The following is a 25,980-nucleotide window of genomic DNA, read 5'->3' on the forward strand; positions in this document are numbered from 1 at the left end:
AAATTTTTGGACAGCAAAGATGGAATCAATGGCCACAGGCTGAATTCAGTCTACTGAGGAGTGCTGTGGGGTTCAAACAATGTTTATCAATTTTTTTTTGAGAGGCAACCTTTAACAATCAGGAGATTTCATGTAAGAAGTCTAGGTTTCCAGTTACTTTTAAAAAAAATAATAATTCTGTTTGAGGCAGGGTCTCACTATGTTGCCCAGGCTGGTCTTGGACTGCTGGGCTCAAGAGATCCTTTTGCTTTGGCCTCCCGAGTAGCTGGGACTACAGGCCTGGCTCCAATTACTCTTGAAACAGCCCTGGCCCTCATTCCCACCTGTCCCCTTTGGATTGGAGCCTGGTGCTAGGAGCCTGTTTGGCCAGACACAAGCCCACAGGGAGTGACGCGGAGCAGAGCAGTGACACCACCTGCCTGGCCTCGGAAGCATCAGAGTTTGTCACCCCGAGGGAGCTGCTCCTGTGGTTAGTGAATCTGGGCTCCTTGGAAAAGCGGCATCAAGTTACAGAAGTATCGGGTCTCCCTGGTTCTGCTCAGTCCATGAACGGTAAGCGCAGGATTCCTCTAGTGGAGCTCTAGTGCTTTTTGAAAGCATTAAAAGGGACATTGCTTGGATCCTGATGTGAACAGAATCATGGTACAAAGGCATCTTGAGGCAATCAGGGAAACTTGAACGCGAATCAGGCATTGGGTTATGTTAAGGAATTGTGTTCGTTCTGTCGTTCTGCTAGCTGCAGCAATGGGGAGGTGCCGTGCGCTCGCCAGTTAGAAATAAACCCAAACACTGAAGCTAGGCACGGTGGCCCATGCCTATAATCCCAGCACTCTGGGAGGCCAAGGTGTGTGGATCACTTGAGGTCAGGAGTTTGAGACCAGCCTGGCCAACACAGTGAAACCCCATCTCTACTAAAACTACAAGAATTAGCCGGGCGTGGTGGTGGGTGCCTGTAATCCCAGCTACTCAGGAGGCTGAGGCAAGAGAATCACCTGAACCCGGCAGGCAGACTGTGCAGTGAGCTGAGATGATTGCACCACTGCACTCCAGCCTGGGCGACAGAGCGAGACTCTGTCTGAAAAAAAAAAAAAAAAAAAAAAGAAAGAAATTCTCACAAGCACAGTGCCATGATGCCTTGGATTTTCTTTAAAATATTCACATGAACAAACAAAAAATATTATGTGGTAGCAGGGATGAAAGACAACTGGCAAAATGCTGAAAATAGTGAGACTGGGAAAGGGGGATGCAGGGTTCATAATTCTCTCCTCTCTACTGCTGTGTCTCTTTGGAATCTCAAAAACAAATGCATTCAACAAAGCACGGGCCAGGCGCTGTGGCTCATGCCTGTAATCCAGCACTTTGGAAGGCCGAGGCGGGAGGATGGCCTGAGCCCGCGAGGTGGAGGCTGCATCGAGTTTTGATTGTGCCACTGCACTCCAGCCTGAGCTGGAGGAGACCCTACCTTACAAAACAAAACAAAACAAAAACCAAAGCAGGGACCTCCTGGGGAACTGCGCGATCGGCTCTTTGTGGACATTGTTGCACTTTGCTTCCTGATTCTGCACTGAGTGAGTCCTGCCCTCAACATTCCTTCCATGCTGGGGAGCTCCCCTCTCCCCTGCTTCTCCCACCCTCTTTCTGGATTTGGACAACTCTGCCCTTACCTTGCTGCCCTTCCCTAGGAGTCTTTGAGTGCCCGTCACCCTCGCTCTGCTTCTGGGAGCACGCGGTTCTTCCTGGACAGCCGGCAGAATGGCTGGCGTCCTCCTCACTGACCACCCCGGGCCCTTCCTCCTAGCCGGCCCCTCACCGCGACTCCCATCTCAGTCTCCAGCACCTCATGATAAAAGGCATCGTTCACAGCAGCTGCAGTGAGTTCTAGTCCAGCTCTGCTGCTACCAGTTAGTCAATTTTGGCCAGATGACTTTGCTTTGAGCCCCAATTTCCCTTCTTGTAAAATGGGGCTAATAACCCAGCCTCACAAGGGAGTTAACAGGTGTATGGGGTCAAGATCAAGACCCTTCTGGAGCCAACTTCCTGAGTGACATTCCCCTGTGCCCCCACCCTGCGAGCAATGGCTGGCAGCGGGGGTCTCTGCCTCAGACTTCTCAACTGGAGGAAGGAAATCCCTGCAGTTCGCCACTGTCTGACTGCTGTGCAGTCAGTGGGCAAATGTGTGCCAAGCCCCAGCACTCAATTCTTTGTTCACACACCGTGAGTGTGAATACTGCACATGCGTGATGCACAAGCCCACAGCACAGTGCTTGGCCCACACTTGCACCTACCTTCCTCCAGCTTCCCAGGTGCCTGTGTCCCAGCCATCCTTCCCCTTCCAGAACCTCATTCCCACACAGTCCCAGCCCTGGGGCACCAAACCATGGCTTTTCAGCTCCTGGCCTAGGTGGCCCACTTTCTAGGGATGCTCACTCTGCCCAATTACAAATATTTGAAACAACTGTAGATATGACCATATTCTCGACAATGGGCAATATTGGGAATGACCTATATGTTCAAAACTAGAATAATGGTTAAATTACGTCATAACGAAATTACTATAGCTATTACTATCACTTCTTAGAAACTATGAAATAATGAGGGAAAATGCTTATATTTAAGTCAAAAAAATAGCAGGATTCAAATTGTAAGGAGACAATGATTATAACTATGAACTCCTAATCTGTCAACTTCCAGGAGATGTGGGGGGACAGCAAAAAAAAATTTATGCCTAGTAGGACAGACTGGATGGTATTAGTGGTTTTATTTTGGATGGTCATACTGGTTATTCTGTCTTCTTTGCGCGTTTCTTTTTCTTTTCTTTTTTTCTTTCTTTCTTTTTTTTTTTTCTTTTTTTTTTTTTTGAGATGGAGTTTTGCTCTTATCACCCAGGCTGGAGTGCAGTGGCGCAGTCTTGGCTCACTGCAACCTCTGCCTCCAAGGTTCAAGCGATTCTCCTGCCTCAGCCTCCCGAGTAGCTGGGATTACAGGCACCTGCCACCACACCTGGCTAATTTTTATATTTTTAGTACAGATGAGGTTTCACCACATTGGCCAGGCTGGTCTTGAACTCCTGATCTCAGGTGATCTGCCTACCTCAGCCTCCCAAAGTGCTGGAATTACAGACATGAACCACCTCGCTCGGCCCGCACATTTCTTTATTCAAAGTTTTCTACGTTGAGAGTGAAGTCTACAGTGACTAAAAAACAACATGTAAGGTGCAAAATAGTATGTATAATATATTCCCCTTTGGGCCAAAAATAAGACCATACATTACATATATATATGCCTTTACTTGCAAAAGAAAATCTGGGAGAATGAACCACAACAAATTAACAAAAGAGACCTCTTGTTTTTTTGAGCAGGGACTGGGCAGATGGCGGCCAGGGTGCAATGAGGCCTTTCGTTGTGCACCTTGTATATTGTACTTTTGAACCACATGAAGGTCTTATCTACTCAAAAAGTGAAAAGAAGAAACACAACTATCTAATCAGTCTTTAGAAGAGGCAGCAGGGTCCCAAATGAGCTCTGTGGATATTTGTTAAAGGTGCTACTTCAAAAAAAGGGATCTGGAGCCTGGGTGCAGTGGCTCATGTCTGTAATCCCAGCGCTTTGGGAGGCAAGGCGGGTGGATTGCTTGAGCCCAGGAGTTCAAGACCGGCCTGAGCAATATGGTGAAACCTCGTCTCTACAAAAAAAAAAATAATAATAATACAAAAAATTAGCAGGGTGAGGTGGTGCATGTCTGTAGTCCCAGCAACTTGGGAGGCTGAGGTGAGGAGGATCCCCTGAGCTGGAGAGGTCGAGGCTGCCGTGAGCTGAGATTGCACCACTGCACCCCAGCCTCGGTGACAGAGTGAGACTCTATCTCAAAAAACAAAAAAAGGAATCTCTGCCTTAGTGCAAGGGTCATGTCAACTGGGGTCTCTGTTGAGCACTTGACTGAACTCGCCAACCTGTACTGTGACTGAGAGGGGCTGGGGGTAGCAGGGCTTCCAGACAGCCAAATGAGGCCCCAGATCCCACCTGCACAAAGCCTTCTCTGAGACTGATGCTTCGAGGAACACAGTTTGGGGGCTGCAGGGCAAGGAACTCCTACTGGCCCAGCCTCTAGGTAGCAGGGCAGAGACAAGGATGAGGCTGGTCCTGGGGTCCCAGATCCCAGGGCCTCAGGGCTCAGGCAGGCAGGTGAAACATGGCAGGCTGCACCCACAGTGGGGGTGTAGCGCCCAGCTGGAGGGGCAGCCACTACGCAGCTGTGGCCACTATGGGCTCAGTGCCATCAGAGCTGCACATTCTCCAGAAGCTGGAAATCTGGATGTTAAGTAAAATCTTCTGGGTTTGAAATAAAATGTCCTAACTATTCAATGAAATCTCATTTAAAACTGTTGGCTCATTTTTTTTTTTCCTAAACAAAAATATCTTGTGGTCTCTGCAAAAGTCCTCTGCCAGCTGCCATCTATGATCTTGGTGTGTTCCTGGTGTTCTTGGAGAGCTAGGTCAGTTTCCAGGATTTCCTTCTTCCTTTTCTAACCAATCTTCCCTATTTTATAATTGCTTTGAGAGCTTGGCCTCCGTTGACATCACATTCACTGGTCAATACTTTGGGGGAATCTGCCTTCCGCCTGTTTGACAGTCAGACTGACAGGCACCCAGATCTGGCCCTGGGAGTGCGGTAAGGTGTTCAGAACTTTCTAGCTCTAGCAACGGGCTTTCTTAGGGCAGCGAGTGTTCTGTGCCTGGAAGCAACAGTCAGTGTTCCTGTAGCCAGGACCTCTGCTCTGGGTTCTAACAGTCCTCTGATGCCAAGCAGGGATGCCCCTCCTGCCCACTCCAGCCTCAGTTTCCCCTCCCATCTTGCCATCACACCCTCTGTGCTTGAGGCATCCATGGCCTCTCACTGTTTAACTCTCTTTAATTCTCACCCTTCTGCGCTTGTGCATATCCAGATCCCTGGGTCTGGACCTCCCTCTCCCGCTGCCTCTACTCCCCCTCTCCAGCCACCTGGAAAATGCCATGCTCAAATGCCAGCTCCCGCAGCTCCTGTGCCTCCTCGGTCGTAGCAGGAACCCCAGGAGGCTGGCATCAGCTGTTCCCATGTCATTCATTACTTAGATTCCTTCCTTTCCTTCAACCCATAGCCCCTTCAGATGATTTCACCTCTCAGCTTTGAAGCTGTCCCTTCCTCTCCAGCTGCAGAATACTGGCCTTCATCCCTGCACAAGATGAAGAGAAAGAGCCAGGGCATCCTGATTAGGTTCCTGGCCTCCTGCTCTCTCCTCAGCCCCACCCTCCTCCGCACTGTCTGGAGAAAAGGCATTTTAGAAAATGCAAGCCGGATCGCCTCTATCCTCAGCTGCAAATCCTTTTGTGCAGGCTGTGTGCGGTGGCTCATGCCTGTAATCCCCGCACGTTAAGAGGCCATGGCAAGAGGATCTCTTGAGCCCAGGAGTTTGAGACCAGCCTGGGCAACACAGCGAGCCCCTGCCTCTATGAAGAAAAAAATAAAGCAGCCATGCATGGTGGGGCTCTCCTGTAGCCTCAGCTACTTGGGAGGCTGAGGTGGGAGGATGGCTTGAGCCCAGGAGGTCAAGGCTGCAGTGAGCCGTGATTTCACCACTGCACTCCAGTTTGGGTGACAGGAAAAAAAAAAAAAAATTCTTCTGTGGCTCCCACTGCCTACAGGACAAAATCCAAACACCTCAGCTTGACACTGAGGACTTTTCAAGGTCTGCGCCCTTGATTCCTCTATGACCTGCCCCCACTGCCCGGGGGTCTCAGGTCAAGCCTAATCATTCTGAATGCTCTGAACACCCCTGGACGTTTTACAGCTCTGTTTCCTTGTGCACGCCCTTTCTACACCTGGAATACCCAGACGCTCTGTGTCTCCCTGCTGCATTCCCATGCACCTGTCTGTCTTCCCCACTATGCTGGAATCTTTTCTCAGGTGTCAGACGTATCCATTGCTGAATCTTCAGTGCACTGCCCAGGACTGACTGAGCACAAGCAGGGCCCCAGGAAGCATTTGGTGAGTGACCGAATGAGTGAATGAGTGGCCCTCATGTTCACAGAGGCTTTGGCTGTTAGATCATTCTCCCAGGAAAAATGGGCAATTCTAGAGCCCAAAGTGGCCAAAGTGTCCAGTCCTTGCTGGAGCTGGAAGTGTTTGCAATCCTTCCTCCTGTTATTGGAGGTTGGGTGCCAGGTCAAAGCTGCCACAAGCTCTTGCAGACTGTCCCCAAGGGGCTGGCAATAACCAGCTGAGCTGCCTGCTCCAGTCCGTGACCAACTTGGCTCCAGCCACGCTTCTCTCACAGCAATAGCGCCAGGCCCGCACCCTCCTGGCAGTGCCGTCACACAGCATCAGATAAGGGCAGAGCTGGAAAGGCCCTTTGCAATCAGCCAGTCCCACTTCCTCTGGTTTTCAAATGGGGCAGCTGAGGCTCAGAGTGGGGAGGTGGTTTGCCCAGGGTCACACAGTGAGTCAAAGGTGTAGTCACACCTGGAGTTCTTCAAGATCTTATCAAACAGGAAAATACGATCAAAGGAAACTTGAAGTGTGCTAGAGGGGGGCTGAAGAAGTGTCCTTGAGACTGGGAGGACAAGGAGGGCCTCTCTGAGGCTGATCCTTGAGCTGCTGTGCAAACGGCAAGCTGGGCAGAGGAACTGGCGAGTACAAAGGGCCGGTGGGGAATGAGCTGGCCCTTTTGAGGCTTTGGCCAGAGCTGAGTGAGGAGAAAGGCAGACAGGGCACGGGCAGGGCCTGATGGAGGGCACCTGATAGACTTCTATGGAGATTGCCTTTCAGTCCAAGTAAGGAATGACTCAATGAAGTTTAAAAGGTGACTCTGATCTGAATAGACAGTTTTTCAAAGAAGATACACAAATGGCCAACAAGCACACCGAAGGATGCTCAAATTCATTGGCCCTCAGGGAAATGTAAACCAAAACCAGAATGATACCACTTCACACCCACAAGGATGGCTAGAATCCAAAAGACCTGAGACGCTTTGGAAAGGACTGGGAGCTCCACGCACTGCTGGTGGGAATGTAAGAGGGTGCAACCTCTTTGGAAACAGTTTGGCAATTCCTCAAACACACGTCAAGTCAAAGCTTCATCACCGTGTGACCTAGCCATTGTACTCTTAGGCATATATTCCAGAAAAATGAAAATATATGTCTCCCCAAAAGCCCCTTGCAAATGTTCACAGCAACGTTATTCATTATAGCCCAAAAGCAGAAACAATCCAAATGCCCATCAACTGGTGAATGAGGAAAATGTGGTCTATCCATACCGTGGAACATTATTTAGCCATAACAAGGCATGAAGTGCCGATATATGCAACAACATGGATGAACCGTAACAACATGCCAGGTGTAAGAAATCGGTCACAAAACCTATTGTGTGATTCAATTTTTGTGAAATGTCCAGAATCTGGAATAGGCGAATCTACAGAGAGGGAAAGTAGACCTGTGGCTGCTGAGCCTTGAGTGGGAGTGGGGAGTGGATAGAGGGTGACTGCTAATGAGGACAGGTTTCTTTTGGAAATAGCGAAAGTGGTCTGAAATCAGGTAGTGGTGACGGCTGCACAACTCTGTGTGAATATCCTAAAAATTATGGACTTGTCACTTGAATTGGTGACTTTTATAGTGTATGAATTATATCTCTATAACGCTCTTATGTTAAAAAAGACCACCCTTGTTGCTTGAGGTCAGTGGGGGCAGAAGGGAAGCAGGGAGGCCAGGTGACCAATAGAGCAACCTCCGGCTCAAAGGACCAGTGCTTTGAAGGCACTTGGTAAACACCTGTGGGTACCTGAACCAGCTGATCTCTGGTCAGGAATGCTCTTCTCTTCCAACCCAGGGTTTCTTAACCTCCGCACTATTGACATTTGGGACAGGATAATTTTTGGTGATGAGGGCTGTCCCGTGTATTGTGGGAAGTTTAGTAGCATCTCTGGCATCTACCCACTAGACACCAGCACTCCCCCTCCCCAAGTTGTGACAATCAAAAATAGCTCCAGACGTTGACGAATGTCTTCCAAGGGGCAAAAACGTCCCCACTTGAGAACCATCGTTCCAACCTCCCTGGCTCACCTGGTGAATTCCTACTTATTCTTCCTGATCTATTTCAAATATCATCCCCTCTGGGCAGCCTTCACCTGCATCCCCTGAGGCCTCACAGTTTCCTCAACACCCCTGTCAAAGCCCTGAGGACCTGCTTACACACCACTCTCCCCACACCCCACTGTCTGTAAGCTCCGTGTAGCAATGGCTTTTTTTTTTTTTTTTTTTTTTTTGAGACAGAGTCTCACTCTGTCTCCCAGACTGGAGTACAGTGGCACAATCTTGGCTCACTGCAACCTCTGCCTCCCGAGTTCAAGCGATTATCCTGCCTCAGCCACCCAAGTAGCTGGGACTGCAAGCACCTGCCACCACGCCCGGCTAATTTTTGTGTATTTTTATTACAGACGGGGTTTCACCATGTTAGCCAGGCTGGTCTTGAACTCCCGAACTTGTGATCCTCCTGCCTTGACCTCCCAAAGTGCTGGGATTACAGGTGTGAGCCACTGTGTCCAGCCTGCAATGACATCTTATATATGCCTGGGTTCCCAGTATTTGGCACAAACCCTTACACTTTGGAGGTCATTGTTGTGCCATTTTTTCACCTCTACAGTGCAGGGATGCATTGCTTTTTACAGCATCTCTGTGATCCCTGCTTAAATGTTGGTTGATTGAATCTGTCAACCCTTCCTGACCCTGATTAGGAGTGTAGGCTGTGGATTTAGATGGCCAGTGTTCGAATTCTGTTAGACATTGGGCAAGTGGCTGAACGCATGTTACTCTTACTTTCCAGTCTGAAAGTGAGACCCATAGGGTTGTCATGAGAACATAGTAGGAATACAACAAATAACAGATATTGATATCAATAATTTTGTATTTCTTCTAAGGGGTCTGCCAGGCCTTGATATAATTGCCCCTATTACTGACAAGCCTTCATGTGCCAGCTGCATCCTGGGTGCTGGCAAGGAGAAGACAGGTTACATCGTCCCCATCTTTAAGGAGTCCTGGGGGAGGAGCATACCTGTAAACTGTGGGGTCCTAAAAGATCTGGTTTGAATGGAATCTTGCAGGAAGAGTAGGATGGGGTTGCTAAGCAAAGGAGGGCATTGCAGGCAAGAGAAATTCCAACTGGGAAGTTTGGAGGTGGGCAAGAACACAGTTCATTCTGCCAGCTGGATGTGGATTGTTGTAGGTGGACCAGCAGAGGGTGGGTGGGTGGGGTAGCTGGAGGCGAGAAGGCTGGCCAGAGACTAGACCATCATAAGCCATGTATGCCAGTCTGAGGACTTTGGTCTTGATCCATTTGGTAATGAGGAGTCTTGGAATATTTCTGAGCAGGGGAGCAGTAGCCTCAGCTCTGTATTACCAAATTGACAATAGGATAAAGGATGTATCAGAATTGGAGGGGACAAGATAGGAGACAAGAAGATGGTGAAAATTTCAACCTGGAAAACACTACTTGAACCCTTTTAGAGACAATTCAGTCTTTATTGTAGGCCTGAGACAGGGCACCCTCAGATACAGTGCACCCTTACTGAACCATAAGTTACCTTTTTTTCAATCAGGCACCCTCCTCCCTGCTCTCAGAACTCGAAGCCAGGTAGTCCACTAATTATTAAAGAACATGCTCATTACATAAAATCTGGAAAGTCAAGAAAAAGTAGTCAGGGAACACATCTCCCACAACCCCACCATCCACGGGCAAACACTGTTAACACTCTTTAGCCTATTTCCTTCCAGTCTTTTTTCTAAGCTCTTGCCACATTTTTGGGACCCTGCCATTTGCATGCCGATGCAAAACATGTTTCCATTCACTAAAAACTCTCAACTTTTGGTGGTCACATGTGCGTCCCATAATTTTATTGATTCCCTACTGTTGGACATTTAGGCACTTTCTGATTGTTGATGAATATCTCTGCACATGAAAGAGGCTTTGTGCATATCTCCATCCTTTCATTTGGATGTACTCCTCTTCTTTAAAACATTTTTTGGCAAAGGAACCTCTCTAGCCTGCTGGGACACCCTTTTCCCCATCATCAGGGATTTCTTCCTCAAGTCTGAATTAAATCTTTGGGATTGGAACTTAATCCTGTTTCCCTTACTATGGGGTGTTGGCGGAGATGGACCACAGCTGGTCTTGTTTTTCCCATGGAATGTCGCCTGGGAGGGTCAGTAGTTAATCATCAGCCTAGAATGGAGAGTGGGATGTGCCTGTGAGCTCAGGAGAATTAGCCTAGACTGAGATAAATAAAGACAAGGTTAACCCGGACAAGGTGATGGAGGAAGCAAAGAAATTGGTGGACTGGGGTGAGTCAGTCTGATATCAGCATCCTATGTAGTACTGAGTAGTGACCTTCCTTCCTTCCAGACCCTGAGAGAAATCTCTTGGAAAGAGTACCCCAACCCTGCTGCCAGCCTTCAGGCTCACGTTCTCCAGTGCTTTGTAGCAGCCCTTCCTATGACACATGGAACAAGAAGCCAGTGCTGATTGCGCACGTGCCATGTGCCAGGCCCTGTGCTATGCCACAACTTATACAGTCATATTTTGGGGCCAGCACGATACAACCAGAAGCACCCTGGAGGCGGGCAGACCTGGTTCCAGTCTCTGCACAGGCATTTCCTACCGGTGTGACCACATGGCAATCATTTACCTCTGAGAACCTCAGTTTCCTCATCTGTAAATTGGGATTTGATGGCACCAGTTTCCCAGGATTGCTGTGGTGACTCTAACCAATGCCATACTTGTAATGCACCAAGTACCCGGCCTGCAAGGAGCAGGTTCTCGAGACAAGTTATTTTCTCATGATATTGAATTCTCCTTATATCCCAGCTCAGATATAAGGAGAAAATGCCACCATCCAGACCCAGAGATGTCAAAAAATGTAATCTATCCAATTGCCTTGGATAACCTCCAGGGACAGGAAACTCATTAGTAGGGAGGAATTTATAACTTCCTTTTATAAATAAGGAAACTGAGGTGCTGAGAGATTATGCCAGGAGTCTTCACAGGACAAAAACTGCCATCTGAGAGACGTCATGTCTAGAGGAGCATCAGCCTCAGGATAGGTCTGGAGTGGAGGCTGAAGCTTCTGGGCCCCCCACATTCCCTAGGCCCTGCCCTGCTTCAAGTCCAGCCTGGTCACCACCCAGCTTCACCGACTTACCCTCTCTGGCAAAGGACACAAAGGGGACCTAGAACGTAGAAATGACTTCCCAAGAGGCAACCACCTCCAGGACTGGGCCCACCTGAGCTAGGGCATGACAGCTGCCACTGGGGGCCACCACAGCACACAGGCACTTTCCTGCCCCACCTCGTTCACCTCACAACACCTCATGGACGGGGTGGGGGGATTAGCATGGCCCTCAGGAGGAAACTGAGGCTGTCAAGCTCAAGGTCAATGCGCAAACTGGGATTCCTATCAAAAGAGGCCGCTTGCTCCGCTCATCCCACAGGCGAATCCACGTCCAGATGTCCCCAGCAAGGACTCCCACCCGCTGAGCGCTGCCTGTCGTGGCTCCAGTCAACGGTCGTCGGGCAGCAAGCCGCAGCCCAGCGGGATGAAGGCAGGTCGTTCTCGTTCCCTGAGACATAGAAGCCCCCTCCCCACCAGCCCTCGCCCTCCGCTGGCTTCCCTTTAGCAGAAAGTTGCTCCATGCTCCGACAGACACATCGCCGCGAGAAAATGCCACCACCCAGACCCAGGGACAAAACGGGGACTGTTTCGGCGCAAGTGGACTTTCCAAATCCACCCCTCGCGGGCAAAGAGGACATAAAGCCGAACCGCGTCCCGAGCACCGCCGCGGACTGGGACTGCATCCCGAGCTCTCAACGCCCCCTTGGGGAAGGCACAACCCCGGCGGTCACAGAGAAGGAAACTGAGGCTCACAGGCCAAGCGGAGGCACCTGCCCAAGGTCAGGCACAGCCAGGGAGCGGTGGGGCCGGGTCTCGAACCCGGGTTCGGGGCCACGACCGCCGCCGGGGATCCCGGAGCAGCCCCTCAGGCGGCTCCGCCAGCCCACGACGGGTCCCCAAGCCCGCCCGGGACCCCACCCCGCGCCGAGGCCCCGCGGGGAGGCGGCGGCCGCGTTACCTGGTGCTGCTGCCGCGGGCGTTGGCTCCGCACCCGGTTCGCCTCGGTCCCGCGCCCGCGCCGGCTGCGCTCCGGGCAGGGATGGAGCGGGCGGCGCGCGCACGGCCTGCGCCCCGCGCCTCGCACCCACTTCCTCGTCTCCGCCCCCAACTCGCTCCTCCTTGCTCTCAACGCTCCTTCCCTTCCTTCCCTCTCTAAGTCTCTCTCTCTCTCTCTCTCTCTCTCAGCGCGCACACACCCACATTTTCTCCCCCAGTCTCCCTCTCCCACGGTCTCACCCACTTTCTATTTTCCGTTCTCCTTCACCCTCCCTCCTCATCTCGCCGACTCTGACACTTGCCCCTTCCTCTTCCTTTCTGACACACTGCCCCCTCTTTCTCTCCCTTTTCTCCCTGGCTCTTTCCCTCTCCCCGCCCCGCTGATTGCGAGCCCGCCCTTGACCGGACAACCGCCTATTCCTGAGCCCCATGGTTCACCTGCGCAGATACTGGCTGAGTGGCCACAGCTGGAGACCTGCCCCGGGTGGGCGCTGGACCCAGGGGGTCAGGTGGCAGCCCTCACGTTGGGCGCCCAGGGCCCAGCTAGAGTCAGGCTAGAAGGGGGAACTAACTAGTTTTGAGGAAAAGCTTGAATAATTCTGGAATCTGAAATCTAGAAACACAAATGCAGAAATTAATTAGTTCAGGGGTTATTAATTACCAAAAAAAAAAAAAATCAGGAAACTTCAAAAACCCTAGAGTGGCTTTGTTTTGGTTGAAGGAAGGGATGAAGAGAGAGAGAAGTAAGGAAGTGGACTTTGGGAAAAGGGGTTTTGGGATAAGGAGAATAATGCCCGCCTTCCAGATGAGAAAATGAAGGCTCAGATGGGAAAACCCGTCTCCTGAATATCAAGATATCAAGGCCACTGTGCTAACCACACAGATCTCCGTGGAGGGAGCCTGGGTGGGCAGGATGGTGAGAGATTTTCGCCAGGCCTGGACAGCAGCCCAGTGCCGGGGAGGCAGGCGGTCAGCTGGGCTGACCGGGTTTGCTTGGGGAGCCTGGTGTGTGGAGGGGGATTTCCGTGGAAGCTTGGCAAAGGATGGTGAAAGCGAGGAGGGTTCAGCTAGCATGCATTTCAGACACATGCCACTGCTGATTGATGCACCACCTCAAGCCATTCTGTCACCACGGACCAGCCCTGTGCCAGGGGCTGCGAGGCAGAGGACGAGGGGCCATGGTCCCCTAGGTCTCAGTTCACAGCTTCTGGGGAGGCTATTGCTGCACTATGCATCCAAGTCATTGTCATCTTGGAATGACAAGAGCCTCCAAACTGGTCTTCTGGACGCCTCTCTTGCTCACCTGCCATTCACAAAGCAGCTCAGATAATCTCTGAAAAGTGTAAATCAGATCGTGCCTGTCTACTTCCCTGCTTCCAGACCTCCCGTGACTTCTTGCTATAGTTCAAGTAAAATCCAAGTTTCTTGTCACTGCTAAGAGGCCTCACCCTACGTGGTTTGCTAGAGCCGCCTCTCAGATCTCATCTCTCACCACTCTTTACCTCTCTCTCTGCACCTCAACCACAGTGGCTTCTTCCCCCTTCCTGGACTAGGCCAAGCAGACCATACCACAGGCCATTTGCACAGGTTGTTTTTTCTGCTGGGAAAGCTCCCCTCTGTTCCTGTAGCTGCTCGAGCATCACCTCCTCAGTGAGCCCACCCCTAACCAACGTATCTAAAGGAGTCACCTTCTTGCCTATAGTGTTTTTCACAGCAGACCCTTTTATTGTAATTAACATATTTATCACTGCCTAAAATTAATTTGTTTTTCTTTTTTCCTTTTTTTTTTTTTTTGAGATGGAGTCTTGCTCTGTTGCCAGGCTGGAGTACAGTGGTGTGATCTCAGTTCACTGCAACCTCTGCTTCCCAGGTTCAAGCGATTCTCCTGCCTCAGCTTCCTGAGTAGCTGGGACTACAGGTGCTCACCACCACGCCCAGCTAATTTTTGTATTTTTAGTAGATATGGGGTTTCACCATATTGACCAGGTTGGTCTCGAATTCCTAACCTTGTGATCCACCTGCCTCAGCCTCCCAAAGTGCTGGGATTACAGGCGTGAGCCACCATGCCTGGCCTATTTTGTTTTTCATTTGCTTATATGCGTATTGCCTGCTTTATCTCACCGGCATACAACAGGGGAAGGATTGCAACCTTATCTGTGTTGTTCCCTGTGTCTCTGCAGAGCCTAGAACAGTACCTGGTACACAGTAGATACTCAATAAACATTCACTGAATGAGTGAATGAAAAAAATGCTATAACAAAGAGGTTTAGAAAATGAAAAAGTTGATTGACCCTGACAAAGGAAAAAGAGGATTATCTTCAAAAAGATTACTTTACAGGCCAATCCTAAAAGAAAAGCAACATTTCACAAACTGGAGAAGAGGGGAAGGGCTGTGCAGGTTGAGGTGACGGCACAGAGAAAGGTACTGAGGCGTGAGGTTCAGCACAGCTGCAAGCCAAGGTGTGGGGAGCACAGACAGAACCAGGAGACAAGGCTGGAGAGGCCAGTGGGAACCTGATCGAGGGAGGCCTGGAGGACTCGGATGGCAGTTTGGACTTGACCCAGTTATCAATAAGGGGGTTATGGCAGGTCTTTAAGCAGGGGAGAGCTGAAAAGCCTGGGATGTGCGTCCTGGAGTAGAGAAGGCTCCAGTGACCTTCGTCTCTATGAAGGACCTCTGTGCAGAGGGAACAGATGAGACAGCAGCACTGAGGCTAATGGTAGAAATAGAATGAGATGCATTTCCACTCAGCAAAGAATGTGTTTTTAAAGGAGCTGAAGAGGAAAACGGGCTCCAGGGTGGTGGAGTCACCATCCATGCATCTTCAGTGCTGCTCCCGGAAAGAGGTTGATGTGCCTGGGACTTGTGTAGCTACTCATGTGCTGGTAGAAATGATGTGTATTTCTTCTGAGCAGAGGCTTTAGGGCCGAGAGTGCCTGCCATGTTCCTTTCCTGTCTGCCACAGGACTGGCACCATTCAGGTGTTGTGCCAGGGAGAGGCTGCTCCATCACCTGGGTCCCAGAGTGAACCCGCAGAGGCCCAGCTGGCCCCCAGTGGACATGTGGTGTCAGTGAGAGATACTTACATTACATGTTGTAGGCCACTGCAGTTTCTAGAGTCATCTGATATTGCTGGATAGTCACGGTCCCTTGGTCTGCCTTAGTGAGTCACAGGCTTACCCAGGCTGGTTCCAGCACTCACTAGCTGTGATGGATTTTCAAAAACGAACCTGGCAATTCAGCCCAGGCTTCTTTGCAATGGAACAGCACCTCCTATGGAGAGGTGGAGTGTATTTCATTGCTCCTTGAACTTCGGACTGACCTTGAGACTTGCTCCAACCCATAGAACCCAGTAGAAGTGATGCAGTGTGGCTTCTGAGGTTAGGCCTTAAGAGACGTGGCAGCCTTGCCTTTCCCCTTCTCAGAACGATACCCAAGACCACCACGCTGTGAAGCTATCTAGGATGAAAGACCGTACGGAGAGAAGTGCCCAGCTGTCACAGCCCTCGCAGCAGACCCACTAGCTGAATGCAGCCACATGAATAAGCTCGGGGGGGCCAGCACAAGAACCACTGTTTAAAGCTGCTGGAGTGGTTTAAAGTGGTGTAAAGCTAGCTTGAGTGGTTTGTTATGCTGCAGTAAATGACTAGGTAAGTGGCGCTGGGAGAATCAGCACCCATCTTGAAGTCCATTTCCTTGGCTACAAAATAAGCATAACAGTAACGTTATCCTTGTAAAGAGACTGTTTTAAAGAGACTGTCTCTTGTAAAGAGACAATGTCTGTTGTAAAGTGTGTGGATAAGGCTCAGATTTTTTTAAAGAAAGGATATAAAATTCATTTATTCATTCAACAAACATGTATTGAGTACCTACTGTGTATGTGTCAGGCACTGGGTCTACTCTGGGATGCAGCAACGAGCAAGATAGGCAAGGACCTGCTGTACTAGAGGTAGATGAAATGAGCCTGATAATTCCAGCTACAGATAATTGCTTTGGGGAAAGCCAACAGGGTAAAGTCCTTGAGAGTGACTGGGCTAGCACTTTGTTTAAGATACTTAGGGAAGGATTTTCTGAGCCTGTGACATTTGCGCTGAGCTAGGCATTTGTAGAGAAGCGGGAGCAGCCTCCCTGTGAAGGACCAAGAAGTGCAAATGCTCCAGGGTAGGGCAAGTTTGGCCTTGACAAGGAACAGGGACAAAGTCAGTGTGGCTGGGTGTATGAAGAAGAGGGACAATGGCCAGAGATGGGTTGATGCAGGGCCTTGTAGGCCATGGTAAGGTGGTGGATTTCATCTTAAATGCAATGGAGCTGTAGAGGTTCTAATAGGGTAGTGATATCCTTCACACACTGTCAAGTGATTTCCTGCTGGAAGCAGTTCATGGTTGGCCACCCATCTGATCAGGACAGCACTGTTGACCCTGTCCAGCTCTCAAAGTTTCCAATTCTGTACTAGATCTGAAAACCTTTGGAAGCTCCTAAGCATCTTCATCATAAAAGGAGTCCTTGTTGTTACGAATAACCAGAATTGAGGCTCCCTGCCTTGCTGGAGGGCTTTGGGATCTGATGGCCCGAAATCCCTTCTGGCTCTCTGTATGTAACAAGAACCATCTTTCAAAGGAAGCCGGAAGAGGCCTCTCATTCTGAGGAAATCCAAACCACTATTGGACCAAAATAGAAAAACGTACTTTCTTTGGAATGAGTAATCCCTGCTGAGTCTGACTGCTTAAAATCGGAAAACAAAACAAAATAATAACAACCAAAAACCCCCATAAACCCAACAATTAAGATACTGAATGACATGGTATGGTAATAACTTTTACCCAAGTGGTCTGTGGACAATTCTGATAAAAACCTACTGGTTTTTGTCATTGGCTATTTCTTGTCTGCATCCTGTGCTGTGTGGTAGCTCTGGGTTTGTGGTAGGTCACCTGAACTGTGGTTGGGCTGTGTGGGTGCGGATTTCCTGGCTGTTGTGTGCTGAGAACCTTGAGAGAGGTATTGGAAAGGTCTGGGGGCTGGGAGTCCCCAGATGGATACAGCTAATTCCTGCCCCATCCGTGCTATTCTGGAGACCCCAGACTTAGCTGCTTCCCCCAGCATCTCTGAAATTACACAATGACCCAGTTTTGGCTTGCAAGGGGAGGAGGGAACATTGTTTGTTGACTATCTACTGTTTTCTGTATACTGTGCTAAGTTCTTTGGGTACATCATCTCTAGTAATTCTCATCACAGCTCTGTGAGGCAGATACTCTTATTTCCTCTAAGTTACAGATAAGGAAACTGAGGCTCAGAAAGTCAGATATGTCTCCCAGGTCCCACAGCTAGCTGGGGGATGCACTTCACCAGGTTTCTGCTCTTAACCACTCTGCTCTCCTGGTCCACTCAAACAACAAAACAGACTGTTCTATGGGGACCTAGAGTAGAGAATGATTCAGCCGGGGGTGGAGAGGGATCCAGGAGGCAACTTTTATAGCGGATCTGGAAGCATAAATAGGACTTTGTTCATGGGAAGGGTGGGGAGGGATGTTTCAAGAAGAGACAAAGCATAGAAGGACATTAAGTATGAGGTGTTAATAGGGAAAAGACAGTGGTATTGTTGAGTGATGGGACAGACAGGTGGGTTGGGGTAGAGCATAGAAGCCCTTGAACATTCTGCTAAGAAGCCTGGGCTGCATCCTGGTGGCAATAGAGGGTGGTCAGTGCAAAATAGAATGTTCATCTGAGAGATGGTGAGCGGGAGAACATTCTCCCTGGTGACTGATAGAAGAAGGAACAAACTCAGGCATCTTCTGATTTCAAGGAACAGAGATGCCTGGAACTGGCTCAAGCATGCAGGACTTTATGGAACTGAAATTCAGGAGGTCATGAAAAATGGCTAGGACACACAGCTTGGTCTCATGGAACCTGGACAATCTTCAGGCAACATCTATTCCTTTTTTCTGCCTCTCCTGGAAAATCATCTTCTTTGTCTCCTTGAGCAGACTCTTGTCCCCAGTTCCGAATCCCCTATAATTTTCACTTCCATGGCATTGCTACTGGGGCTCTGCTTGGGCCTCAAAGCTACGTGACTCAAAGATCCATGGCCCAGCACAAGTTGACTACAGCTTTGAGTCTCTTAATTCCGATCATAAGAAAGATAAGATCCGAGGGAAGTGACTTGTAAAGTACCTAAGAGAAAGGGAAGGGAAGTAACATTTTCTTGAATGCTTACTGTGTGCCAAGTGGGCACATGGAATATCTCAGTTAACCTCACAATAGCCTCACTGAGCAAAGGGTACAATCTCCATTTTTACAGGAAGGAGAGTGATGTGGTTTAGATAGCTTCCCCTCCAAGTCTCAGGTTGAAATATAATCCCCAATGTTAGAGGCCTGGTGGGAGGTGTTTGGTTCATGCAGGCAGACCTCTCATGAATGGTTTAGCGCTCTCCTCTTGGTGATGAGTGAGTTCACATGAGATCTGGTTGTTTAAAAGTCTGCGGACCTCCCCCCACTTGCTCTCTCATTCCTGCTTTTGCCATGTGATGTGCCTGCTCCTGCTTTGCATTTCACCATGATTGTAAGCTTCCTGAGACCCTCACCAGAAGCTGAGTAGATGTTGGTGTCATGACTATATACAGCCTGTAGAAGCACGAACCAATTAAACTTCTTTTCTTTGTCAATTACCCAGCCTCAGAAATTTCTTTACATCAATGCAAGAATGACCTAATACAAAAAATGGGAACTAAAGAGTAGAGGTTTGCTGTAAAGATAGCTGATGATGTGGAAGTAACTTTGGAACTGGGTAATGGGCAGAGGTTGGAAGAGTTTGGAGGGCACGGAAGAAGACAGGATGATAAGGGAATGTTTGGAACTTCAACTGGCTAAATAGTTGTGACTAAAATGCTGATAGTGATGTGGATAGTGAAATCCAGGCTGATGAAGCCTCAGTTAGAAATGAGGAACCTGGCCAGGCGCGATGGCTCACACCTGTAATCCCAGCACTTTGCGAGGCTGAGGTGGGTAGATCACTTGAGGTCAGGAGTTTGAGACCAGCCTGGCCAACATGTTGAAACCCTGTCTCTACTAAAAATTAAAAAAAAAAATAGCTGAGCGTGGTGGCATGTGTCTGCGGTCCCAGCTACTCAGGAGGCTGAGGCAGGAGAATCTCTTGAAACCAGGAGGAGGAGGTTGCAGTGAGCTGAGATCATGCCACTGCAGTCTGGCCTGGGCAACAGAGCAAGACTCTGTTGAAAGAGAAAGGAAAGAAAGAAAAGAAAGAAAAGGAAGGAAGGAAGGAAGGAAAGAAAGGAAAGAAAAGAGAGAGAAGAAAGAAGGAAGGAGGAGAGGAGAGGAGAGAAGAGGAGAGGAGAGAGAAAAGGAAAGGAAAGGAAAGGAGAGAAGAAAGAAATGAGGAAACTATTGGCAACCAGAACAAAGGTCACCCTTTATATGCCTTAGCAAATAGCTTGGCTATATTGTGTTAATGCCCTAGGGAACTGTGAAAGTTTGAACTTAAGAGTGATTACCTAGAGTATCTAATAGAAGAAATTTCTGACCAGCAAACCCTTCAAGATGTGGCCTGACTGCTTCTAACAGCCTATGCTCATCTGTGGAAGCAAATAAATGAGTTAAGTTGGAACTTATATATAAAGGTAGGGTAAAAGTTTGGAAAATTTGTAGCCTAGTCATGTGGTAGAAAAGAAAAGCCCATTGTCAGGAGCAGAATCCAAGCAGGCTGTGGAGCAACCACTTACTAGAGAGACTTGCATGATTAAAGGGAGTCAGGTGCTGATATCCAGAACAATGGGAAAAGTCCCTGAAGTCATTTCAGAGCTCTTCTAGGAAGCCCCTCCCATCACAGACCCAGAGGTCTAGGAGGAAAGAATGGTTTCGCAGGCCAGGCCTGGAACTTCCATGCACAGCTGCAGGACACTGCTCTCTACATCCTGGTAGCTCTAGCTCCAGCCTCAGCTCAAAGGGGTCCAGGTACAACTTGGGCAGCAGCACCACAGGGTGCAAGCCATAAGCCTGGGCAGTTTCCATATAGTGTTAAGCCTACAAATACTCAGAATGGAGGCATGAAGGAGGCTTGGTGGCTTCCATCTACATTTCAAAGGATGTATGGAAAAGCCTGGATGCCCCACAGAGAGACACTATTAGGGCAATTCTAAGGGGGAAATGTGGGGTTGGAGCCCCCACACAGAATTCCCACCATGACACTGCCTAGTGTAGCTGTGGGAAGGGGATCACTGGCCTCCACCCCCCAGAGTGGTAGATCTATTGGCAGCTTGCACGCCGACCCTGGTAAAGCTTCAAGCATCAACTCCAATCTTTGAGAGCAGCCATGTAGGTTACACACAACAAAGCCAGAGGGGCAGAGCTACCCAAGGCCTTGGGAGCCCACCCCTTCACCAGTTTGCTCCAGCTGTGGGACATGGAGTCAAAGGAGATTATTTTGGAGCATTAACAGTTAACAAATGCACTGCTGGATTTCAGATTTGTGTGGGACCTGTTGCCTCTTTCTTTTGACCAATTTTTCCCTTTGTGAGTGTTTATCCAATGCCTGCACCACCATTGTATCTTGGAAGTAAATAACTTGTTTTGACCTTACAGTCTCATAGGTGGGAGGAGATGAGTCTCAGATGAGACTTAGGACTTTGGACTTGATGTTGGAATGAGTTACAATTTTAGGGGACTGTTGGGAAGAGATTATTGTATTTTGCAGTGTGAGAAGGACATAGGAATTGGGGGTCTGGGGTGGATAAGATAGTTTGGATATTTATCCCCTCCAAGCCTCATGTTGAAATGTAATCTCCAGTACTGGAGGTAGGGCCTAGTGGGAGGTGTTTGGATCATGGAGGCAGATCCCTCATGAATGGCTTAGCACCATCCTTTTGGGGATGAGTGAGTTCACACAAGATCTGTTTTTTTTAAAAGTCTGGGACCTTCTCCTCTTGCTTTCTTGCTCCTGCTCTCACCGAGTGATGCACATGCTCCCCTTCATCTTCTGCCATGATTGTAGGCTCCTGAGGCCCTCACCAGAAGCCAAGCAGATGCTGGTGCCAGGCCTGTACAGCCAGCAGAACTGTGAGCCAATTAAATCTCTTTTCTTTATCAATGACACTGTCTCATTTTTTTTTACAGCAACACAAGAACAGCCTAATATAAGAAATGACTTGTCTAGGGCCTAACAGCAAGGAATTAACAGAACATGAGAGTTAATTTTATTTGTCACCTTGGATGGAGCCATGATGCCCAGATATTTGGTCAAACATTATTCTGGATGTTTCTGTGAGGATGCTTCTGGGTAAGATTTCCATTTATGTTGGTGCATTTTGAGTAAAGCAGATTGCCCTCCACATTGTGGGTAGACTATTCAATCAGTGGAAGAGCTAAACAGACCAAAAAGACTGATCTCCTTCAAGCAAGAGGGATTTCTTCTTACAGAATCTGGACTTAAACTGCAGCATTAGTTCTCTCCTGGGTCCAATATATATCCTATTTATTTTAATTCTCTGGAACACCCAGACAAATAACCAGAGTAGGAACTCTTAGTCACCTACTAGAGCAAGAATGGGAGAGAACATTTTGGGCAGCTGGGGGGACATGTTGACTGACACGGGCATCCCAGGACTGGGGACTTTAGTAAGAAACTAATAGCCCAGAATACAGGGAAAGCCAGGTCCGGGAATCAGCCCAGGCTGAGCCCCTGGGAGCCTGGCTGGATCATTAATTAGAGGCCTATGAGATAAGGGACTCAGAGGTGAGGCTAAGGAGGTAAACCTAAGGCCCAGCCAAAGAAGTCTTTGGCAGTTTGTTCCTGGTCTAGGCAGAGGCAGAGAGCACTGATATTCACTACCATGATTCCCAACTCCCTTCACCCCTGCTCTGTACCCACTTCAACTGCTGGAAATTTAGAGAACAGCTTTCCTAGCCTCTGTTGACGCTAGGGGTTGTCATGTGACCCAGTTTGACCAATGTGATGAAGGGACCAGGAAATTTCCTCTTATAATAAGAAAGGCAGACACCAGGCACACCTTCTCCTGTTGCCCCGATGGCTTATCCCATGATCTCCTTCCTCTGATCCTGCAGGTGAGGCAGCCGTATTGTGACCATGAGAACTGAAGAGAAATGGACTCAGAACCCAGATATTGTAAGGCTCCTAGAGAAACCCTGGAAACATCTACTTATCAACGTTTTTGCTGGTGAGCTAATGAAACACCCTATGGTTAAGCTACTGTGAGTCAGAGTGTTTGTTATTTACAGCTGAACACATCCTGATTCAAGGAGGAAATATGTAAATGTGCAGCAGATATGACTTCATCTCCAATGTGCTGCCCCTCGAGAGTGTGGTGCCCAAATTTTCCTCTGTTTTTAGGATATTCTTTCTCTGCATCCTCTACCTGCTTCCCTCTCAAGCTTAGATATTGTCTTCTCTGGATAGCCAACTTCCAAGTTCTAGGCTGGATCACACACCCCTCCACTGAACTGTCTCTGTTCTGCGTACACTTGCTTTCATAGCATATGTCACATGGCAACTTTTCCACAAGACGTGTGCTCTGTGAGGGCAGGAAAGAAGAAGAGAAAAGGGAGTCCGTGATATCGACCTCTTCAGCAGACTTTCACTTTTATCTCATCACCCAGACCTACCGCACGGTAGGCACCCTAGCTGCAAGGAAGGCTTGCAAAGTGACGATTTCACCCTTCCAACTTCTATAGTGGAAGACAAGCAAAGGAGAAGAGTACTGGGAATGGAAGCATGGGTTGGCCACCAAGCAGCATCTGCCACAAATGACAAAATATTTTAAGTTCTTTGATGTTTTAGCCATAACATTATTGTTATTTTTTTCTAAATGGAAATATTTTATTATTTTTTCCTAATTCTAAAAGCAACAAAGCTTGTTTTAAAAATGGAAACCGTATGGGTTATGGAGTGAGGTTCCTAAAATCTTTTTCCTTTAGATACAATCTTATGAACAATTTAATCTATGTATTATTTTGGCATAAAATATTTTTTGTCTAAGCAGAAAAATATTTTCGACACTTGTTTGTAAAAGTGGGTTATATAACATATACTGTTTTGTTATCTACTTGTTTTTTTTAACTTAGGACTAGCATGGCCATTGTACATAGTCATACAAATAGATATGACTTAACCCTTTTTACCAGTGGGATAATTTCAGTATTAGTTATCTATCGCTATCTCACAAATTACCACAAACTTAGTGGCTTAAAGCGACACATATTTATTATCTCCCAATTGCTGTGGATCAGGAATCTAGGCTTTGCTTAGCTGCATTCTCTGTTTTAGGGTCTCTCATTAGGCTGAAAATTGTCTTCCAGGATTGAGTTATCTTCTGAAGGCTTGACTGGGGAAGAAAGAATCTTGCTATGGTTTGAATGTCTCCTCCAAAACTCATGTTGACATTTAATTGCCATTTTGGTGGTATTAAGAGGTGAGACCACTAAGAGATAATTAGACCATGAGGACTCTGCCCTCATAAATGAATTAATGTTATCATGAGAGTGGCTTTGTTATTGTGAAAGTAGGTTATTGTAAAAGCAAGTCTGGTTGTCTCTTCCTTGCTTGCTCTCCCTCATGTGTGCCCGTTCACCCTTCTACCTTTTGCCATGGGGTGATGTGAGAAGAAGGCCCTTGCAAGTTGCTGGAAATTTGATGCTGGATTTCTCAGCCCCCAGAACTGTGAGAAACAAATTTCTTTTATTTGTAAAAAATGCAATCTGTGGTATTTTGTTATAGCAACACAAAACAGACTAAGACATATCTGCTTCCAAGCTCACTTACACAGTCAACAGAATTAGTTCCTTCTGTGTTGTTGGACAGAGAGCCTGAATTCCTTCACGGCCGTTGGTCAGAGGCTGTCCTCAGCTCCTTTCCATGTGGTCCTTCCCTACTTCCTCAGATCAGCAAGGCAGAGAATCTGCCAGAAGGGTGGAAGTCCCAACCTTTTGTAATCGAATCACAGAAGTGATGCCCACTCAATGCTGCAGTATTCTACTGGCTGGAAGCAAGTACTAGGTCGTACCCACAGTTTAAGGGGACGGCATTACACAAAGGCCTGGACACCAGGAGCCAGGGTCATGGGCGCTGCCGTCTGCTGTGGTGTCCTACTTGTTCAACTATTTTGCTGAGGCACACTAAGGTTGTTTCCAGTTTTTTCACCAATATAAACAATGTCATCATCCTTGCACTTGTATCTTCACAAACTGGTTCAAGATTTTCTTTTTACTTTTCTTACTTTTTTTTTTTTTTTTTTTGAGATGGAGTTTCACTCTTGTTGCCCAAGCTGGAGTGCAATGGCGCGATCTAGGCTCACTACAACCTCCACCTCCTGAGTTCAAGGATTCTCTTGCCTCAGCCTCCTGAGTAGTTGGGATTACAGGCGCGTGCCAACACGCTTGGGTAATTTTCTGTATTTTTAGTAGAAACAGGGTTTCACCATGTTAACCAGGCTGGCCTCAAACCCCTGACCTCAGGTGATCTGCCCACCTCAGCATCCCAAGTGCTGGGATTAGAGGCATGACACACTGTACCCGGCCTGGTTCAAGATTTTCTTTGGAAAATTCTTCATGGTGGAATTTCTTGTTCTAAAGACAAATAGATTAATGGGTAAGTGGCCTCCCAAAGGCTGACCAAACGTGTATGCCCAATATCTGGGTGTGAAAGTGGACTATTTCTTGTCACACTCACTAATACAGCATTTAACAATTTGTTAAACTGGCTGGGTGCAGTGGCTCAAGCCTGTAATCCCAGCACTTTGGGAAGCCAAGGTGGGCAGATCACAAGGTCAGGAGTTCAAGACCAGCCTGGTCAATATGGTGAAACCACGTCTCTCCTAAAAATACAAAAATTAACCAGGCATGATGGCGGGTGCCTGTAGTCCCAGCTACTCAGAAGGCTGAGGCAGGAGAATCACTTGAACCTGGGAGGTGACGGGTGCAGTGAGATGAGATCAAGCCACTGTACTCCAGCCTGGGTGACAGAATGAGACTCCGTCTCAAAAAAACAAAAACAAACAAACAAACAAACAAAAAATCTTAAATATTCTTCAATATGATAGATGGAAACTGGAATATTTGTATTTTAGTTTGCAATTCTTTGTTTCTCAGTAAGGTTGAAAATATTCTCTAATGTTACCAACTACTTGTTTCGGTCAGGATTTCTTGGTTATCAAGTACAGAAATAGCCTCTTTTTTTTTTTTTTTTTTTTTTGAGGCAGGTTCTTGCTCTGTCACCGAGGCTGAAACGCAGTGCTTGACCTCGCAGGCACAAGCAATCCTCCTGCCTCAGCCTCCTGAGTAGCTGTAACTACAGGCAGACAGCACCATGCCTGGCTAATTTTTAAATTTTTCTTTTGTACAGATGTGGTCTAACTATGTTGATCAGGCTGGGTTCAAACTCCTGGCCTCAAGTGATCTTTCTGCCTTGGCCTCTGAAAGCCCTGGGATTATAGGCATGAGCCACTTCACTGTGCCAAAAAAGCCATTTGAACTAGCTTATGTGTGAGCCATCGCGCCCAGCCTGCAATTTTTCTATTAGGACATTGCTCTTTTTCCTACTGACCTCTCACATATTTTGCAAATTATATCTTTCCTTTGTCTTTATGCCTTTTACAATACAAAAGTTTTAAATTTCAACGTGGTGAGACCTATTGGCCTTATTTCTCACTTCTGACCCTCATGGCATTCTGAGACAGGCCTTTCTCAACTCAGGGTCATAAAACCTTTCTTTCTTTTATTTTCCCTATGACTTTAACAATATCTGTCTTACGTTATTTGAATATCAAATCC

General features: G+C 48.0%; 1 protein-coding gene and 1 long non-coding RNA gene across 7 annotated transcripts in view; one reads left to right on the forward strand and one right to left on the reverse strand.

Moving 5' to 3' along the window:
* The window catches only part of LOC105480920 (histamine receptor H2), a 53,183-nt gene extending 40,904 nt beyond the window's left edge, over positions 1-12,279 (reverse strand). For all 6 annotated transcript variants that reach the window (XR_986672.2, XR_011624438.1, XR_986670.2 and 3 more), the window contains exon 1: positions 12,151-12,279. The gene's annotated coding sequence lies outside the window, so the exon portion shown is untranslated. The remainder of the gene's footprint in view (positions 1-12,150) is intronic.
* On the forward strand, positions 11,166-25,386 carry LOC139363690 (uncharacterized). Its single transcript, XR_011624439.1, has 3 exons — positions 11,166-11,971; positions 21,313-21,475; positions 22,261-25,386. It is a non-coding gene; the product is annotated as an uncharacterized lncRNA (long non-coding RNA).
* Positions 25,387-25,980: the final 594 nt, after the last annotated feature.

The sequence above is a fragment of the Macaca nemestrina genome, chromosome 6, assembly GCF_043159975.1.
Source record: "Macaca nemestrina isolate mMacNem1 chromosome 6, mMacNem.hap1, whole genome shotgun sequence".
NCBI classification, from domain to species: domain Eukaryota; kingdom Metazoa; phylum Chordata; class Mammalia; order Primates; family Cercopithecidae; genus Macaca; species Macaca nemestrina.